Genomic DNA, 6,738 nt, shown 5'->3' with positions numbered 1-6,738 from the left:
ATTTTTTGTGATATAGATTGTAATAGGCTTAATGATAAGATGTCGTGATTTTCTAGAAGTCCTGCCGGAAATATATTCAATGTGAACATATTTCTAACACAAAAAGTAAGTTATTAAATTAAATATGCCAATAAATTAAATTATACTGCAAAAATACTATTATCACAAAAACTATTAAATTAAATAACCTTTAAATAATAAATCGAAAAACAAATGCCGTGACCAGGATTCGAACCTGGGTTATTGCGGCCACAACGCAATGTACTAACCACTATACGATCACGGCCCGATGAAGGTTTCGGATTTTAAAGTATTATATACTAACTTTTTGAAAAAACTTATTTTAGAATGAAGTGTTATTAACATATACAACATATATTAAAATAATGTTAATATAATATGTATTGTGTATTATGTCTATATAAAATATAATGCATTATATATTATATAGACATAATACACAATACATATATTATATATAAATGATATTCAGGTAATTCTACGGTAATGTGGCCTAAAATAATTTGGATTTTCGTTTTTGAAAAAACGAAGAATGTAAAAATGCTTATTAAAAAAATAAGGATAAATGATAAAAATAATTTTTTATAATGATTATTTATGAATTTTAATCATAAAAAAATTTTGAAATAATATAAAAAATATTTTATGATATTTTAAAGTACGGACGAGAGCTGGAAAATATAATGATTTTAGGCCGCTAAACTGTAGGACTACCTAATATACAAAATGCATACATTTTATAATAGGGCGTGATATTTTAATTTTTTTTAAGTTGTTTTAACGAAACCCAGCATATGGAAAACATAAATAGAAATATTTCAAACTTAAAACAAGATTAAAAATTATGTTAAGCTACAAGGAAGCAGCGCCGTCTCTAGAGGGGGGCAACCGGGGCTAGCTGCCCCGGGCGCTGCGGTCTGAGGCAGGCCGGAGCAGTTTGACCCTCCTTACACCCACTTTTGTTTTTGTTGTGCCTTTAATTAAATATATATATATATATATATATATATATATATATATATATATATATATATATATACATATATATATATACATATATATTTTTTTTTTTTTTTTTTTTTTTTTGTTCTTTACCACATGATTTAAAATACAAACGTTTAAGATACCAATATAAAAGAGAAAAATTACACTTGAAAAACTAAGGATATATATAAAGAACGCTGACACTATAAGAAGACCTTAAGATCTTGTCACAGAGAACCGCTATTGAAACTTAGACATTTCTTTCGTTATAGTTTTAAGTTGCTTGGTTGGGTGCTTGCAATGAAATTAAATAGCCTTCCAAACGACTCATGTAACTTTTGTCTGTGATTTTTAGATAAATTTCACTTTCTAAAAATCAAAATATATGGTCTAGTAATCTTCATTCAATGATTATTATTTGATATTTCAATTGAGTTTTTCTACTCCGTTTTCTATATTTACAAATAATTTCTCCATATGTTGCATTTTTTTCTTCTTCTTCTTCTTTAAAGTATATGTACAAGGTCAACAATTCTGTTGTTACTTTTTCGTTTTGTAGTATTGATCTTTATTGTATTGATAAATATTGATCAAATACTTGTAATGTAATTTCATGTTCTTTCTTTGTCTGTAATAATGTTACCTCTTCTGTGATACATCTGTACAATGCTACTCTTCTGGTATAAAGGTTTATGAATATGCACATACACATACAAACGCACACACATGCATATCCAGATATATACATGCACACATACATACATACATACATACATACATACATACATACATACATACATACATACATACATACATACATACATACATACATACATACATACATACATACATACATACATACATACATACATACATACATACATACATACATACATACATACATACCCACATGAATACATATATGCATATATACATTCACGCATACACACACCCATACATAAATATACTCATATACATACAGTTATGTATATATATATATATATATATATATATATATATATATATATATATATATATATATATATATATATATATATATATATATATATACATATAAACACATATACATACACACACATAAACATACGTATACATATATATATATATATATATATATATATATATATATATATATATATATATATATATATATATATATATATATATATTTAAATTTTTTTTTTATTTTACAATTTAGAGAGTTCGTAGTACATTAGTAAGACGATCTTTGAAATTTATAAGCAGTGCAATGTGCTTCTGTTGACAATAAAGTGGTTTTAAATTATTTTTGTTTGCGTTTCCCCACGCAATATTAGCATAATTAATATGACAATGTATAAAGAGTATTAAAGTTGAATTAGTAAATATTTTTTCAAAACGCTTCTTACTTTATACAAGACTCCAATACTTTTTGCAAGTTTACTACATAAGTTTCTGATGTGATTTTTCCAGGATAGATTTTCATCTATAATAATACCTAAAAAGTTTGTAGACGTTACTCTTTTTATTTGAATATTATCAATATAAAGTATAGGCATATCACTTAGGAGTAAACATTTTTTAAACGACGGATAAATGAGAATTCATTTAATATTTTCAATACTGAGCGATAGTTTGTTGATTTGAACCAATTAGAGATTTTTGTTAACTCAATATTCATATCATTAAAAAGTTTACTGATATTATTACATGATAATCAGAAGTTAGTATCATCAGCAAACATGATTGTTGTTAATTTGGAGGCTTTATAGAGACCATTTACATAAATTAGAAATAATAGGGGTCCTAGTATAGATCCTTGTGGAACTCCACAGATTATATTTAGAAAGTAAGGTAAAGAAGATCCTTCGTCGTGGACATATTGTTTGCAATTTTTTAGGTAACTTTTAAGTAACAATAAAGCTTTTCAAGTAATATCATAATATTCAAGTTTTGTAAAAAGTATTTCATGGTCAATTGTGTCAAACGCCTTAGATAAGTCTATAAAAGCACCTAAAGTAAGTTCTGCTTTTTCAAATGATTCAGTTATGCTTCGAGTGAGATGAATTATTGCATGTTCTGTAGAGTTGTTTTTTTAAAGCCGTTTGGTTCATGTAAAGTATATTACTAACAGTTAGATGATTGTAAATTTGGTTAAACAAAATTCGCTCTAAAACTTTTGAAAAAACAGAGAGAACAGATATTGGACGATAATTACTGACATTTGGGGGTTCACCACCTTTAAATGCTGGTGTAATCTTGCCAATTTTTAATTGGTTTGGAAAAGTTCCTTGATTAATTGAACTTTTAAAAACTTTGAAAAGAATATACTTTATATCGTCGTATGAATCTATAACTATGTTACAATTTATGTCATCAGGACCAACTGCTTTGTTAGTTTTCAGCATTTTAAATGCATTTTCAAATTCTGAAAAAGTTACTTCAAATTTATCTAATTTAGAAATTAATGGAAAAGCGTAATCATTTATTGGATTTACCATATTAGGAATATTTTTAGATAAATTTGGTCCAGCAGATACAAAAAACTTATTTAGTTCCCTCGCTATTTGTTTAGGTTCATGTAAAAATACGCCATCTATTTTTATAGTCTTAGGTATAGGGCACATTTTAAATTTATTTTTACCAGTAATTTGACTTATAATTTGCCATGTACGCTTTGAACTAGATTTATACTTCTCTAGTAAATCGCAATAATATGTTTTTTTGCCATTTTTCTTTGGCTTTCAAACAGTTTAGTGTAATTTTTATAAATTAATTTATTTTCAGGTGTTGGTTTTTTTAAGTATTTTATATATAGTTTTTGCTTTTTTTTTGAGGATTTCTTAATATCTGTATTGACCCAAGTTGACTTTAAACTTTTATCGGTTTTTATAAATTGACGATGCCATATCTTTATCATTGAAAGATTGCTTGTAAAAGACTTTTTGTTTTTTTTTATTATTTTTTTCTCAATGTTAATGGAGAAAAAAATGGGAAATGATCCGAAACATCATTTTTAATTATACCTATTTTAAGAGATTCCTTAAAAATATTGGTTGTTATTGTGTTGTCCTTTAAAATATCGGTTTGTTAATAAGCTGTAGCTCCACTTTGGAATAAACCATTGTAAAACTTTTTAATGTTGGTATTTACGTGGTATTTAAAACAATTTAAATTAAAGTCACCAATTGTATAATTTATTCTCTTTTCCTTTAAACTTGTTTTTAAAATACTATTTTGCAATTATGCATTAAAGCTTTCAATATGGCCAGATGGTGGCCGATAGCAGCAGCTTAGGATTATTAGTATTAGTAGTTGTTGTAACTGGTGTGAGCCAGTGAGTGTGGTATTAACACACTATGACAGCCGGTTTGCTTGATTGCTGCTCATCCAGCAATCAAGACCTGCTTTAAAACTGTTAACTGATTGTACTTTAAACAACTCGCTTGGCAAGCTATTCCATGAATTAGCCGATCTATAAAATAAAACGTTTTCACGACATGCTTGCTTAGTGATTTCTTTGACATAATTAAAGCTGTGAAATATAATGTGAAATGAATTCATAGTCATAGTATTTAGCTAGTCTAGAAACGCGGGCCGTTTTCTTATAACCCTTAAGTTCCTCTCAATACTAGTGCTCAGTCTACTTTAGAGTGCATCAAATTGTAAACGCTATATTTCGCTATAGTTAAGTTGCATATATTCTGGGATAAATATTGAAATGGCAGGAGCAAATTGTGTTTGTTTTGGTTATTCAGTTTCAAGTGATTATTTTGGATTGCGTATATATTTCGTATTCCGAATAAAAATGATGAATATAGCATAAAATAAAAGCATCAACTGTTGATAAATGTAGTGACAGAGGTTGTAGTGGTATGAATATGCATATTCAAACCATATAGCTTATATCATATAAGCATTTAACTTATATGTTATATGAAAATATGTTATAGATGCAAATATTTCATCGACTGTATAACTTGATGGATGTATATGGGTATAAATGCTTAGTATCATATATTCAGAGTATATTGATTTAAAATGTTAGCTAATAGAGCTTAATAAACTCTATATTCTATATAAAGTTTACTTAGCTGGATTAGTTAATAATTTATATATCACTCTTTGCATTATGTTGGTGTCTTTTCTGGAAACATAAAAAAATCAGGTACAATTTTATCATTTTAGACTGTTTAAAAGCACTTATTACTGTAAAAATGTTTTTCTATTTTTATTAAAATAGAAAAACATTTTTACAATAAAAAACTTATTCAGTAAAAAAAAGATTAGGATTTTAATAAATACTCCAGATATTCTCACATCTAAGGTAGCATTGTTTGCTGATGATACTACCATTTATTCTTGTCGAATAAATGGTAGTATCATCTTGTCGAATAAATGGTAGTACCACCAACACCCTCTGATTGCTTGGAGAGAGCAATTGAGTTTTTTTCCTCGAACATCAGCTCTTTGGAATTCGCTTTCTTCATCATGCTTTCCTGATTCATATAATTTGCAATCCTTTAAGTCGTCCGTCAATCGTTATCTTGCTCTACAATCTTCATCTTTTCTCTTTCAGTAACTTTCAACTTTAACTAGTGGCTGCTTGCAGCCTTGTTGGAAGCGAAGATGTTTAAAAATAAACAAAACAAAAACTTATATAAGTTTTTTTTTTTTTTTAATAAGTATATCTAAAAGTATATATAAAAATAGTATATATAAAATTAGTATATATAAAAATAGCTAGTATATCAAAGCTTCTTAAATTAAAATTCAAAAGCTCGTATATAAACTTTTGTTTTTATTATGCTGTTTTGCAATTTATATAATTGCAAATAAAAAAGATATACTTGATGCAATAAAGATAATGTAAAAGTCTGCTACCAAATATTGCATCACTAACATACATAAATTGAACAATATTTAATTAAAAAAAAATTACAATGTATTAAAAGAAGATTAGAAAATTCTATTTAAAAATCACTATGTATTAAATTAAGTTACAAATCTTGATTTTAAATTTAAGCTACGATTTATCTATTTTGTTGAATGCAGAAAAATAATAAGGTTATCTTCAACTAAAATAAGATATTTCATGTTAATTATCTAATTTCAAAGTCAGCTGTAGTGTATGTTGATATACTTGACTAATCTAGCTGACTTTTACAACTGGTGCCACTGCATGACAAACGTTTCCTTTGCTTTAGAAAGCAATTAAAATTTGTAAACTAAATTTATTCAAAGTTGTTGCTTGTAACTTGCAATGATGTTTCTGTAAATCGCAAGTTGTTGAAAAGGCATTTTAAATTGTCTCTTTTTACCTAATCCACCACATTAAAATAAGACGACTTGTTACTGTCTTATTTAAATATGATTTATCCATCTTAAAACATACGGGAAAAAAAAGATATATGTAAAGATGGTAAGTTTTTAATGTGGAACCATATTGCTTATATATTCTATGAAGACAAAGAATGTGGCTTTTGTATTTTACCTAAACTTTTGAGCATATAACGTCGACAAAATATTTATTTAAAAGTATTAAACTTGCTGCCTATGTAATAAGTTTTTGCTATATTAAAAATGTTATTACATGGAATAGCTCTTATTTAAAAATTAATTTGGACACTAAAAATCACTTAGTGATTTTTAGTGTCCAAATTAATTTTCAAATAAGCAGTGTCCAAATTAATTTTCAAATAAACCCATCTATTAATGACTTTGGCTTCAATA

General features: G+C 26.6%; 1 non-coding gene across 1 annotated transcript; it reads right to left on the bottom strand.

Moving 5' to 3' along the window:
* Positions 1 to 214: 214 nt before the first annotated feature.
* Positions 215 to 286, bottom strand: trnah-gug (transfer RNA histidin (anticodon GUG)). The gene has a single exon. It is a non-coding gene; the product is annotated as a tRNA-His (tRNA).
* Between the last annotated feature and the right edge of the window lie 6,452 nt (positions 287 to 6,738).

Source organism: Hydra vulgaris, chromosome 04, assembly GCF_038396675.1.
Source record: "Hydra vulgaris chromosome 04, alternate assembly HydraT2T_AEP".
NCBI lineage: Eukaryota > Metazoa > Cnidaria > Hydrozoa > Anthoathecata > Hydridae > Hydra > Hydra vulgaris.
Note: the sequence above shows the minus strand (reverse complement) of the source record. Positions and strands in the feature narration are given on the sequence as shown.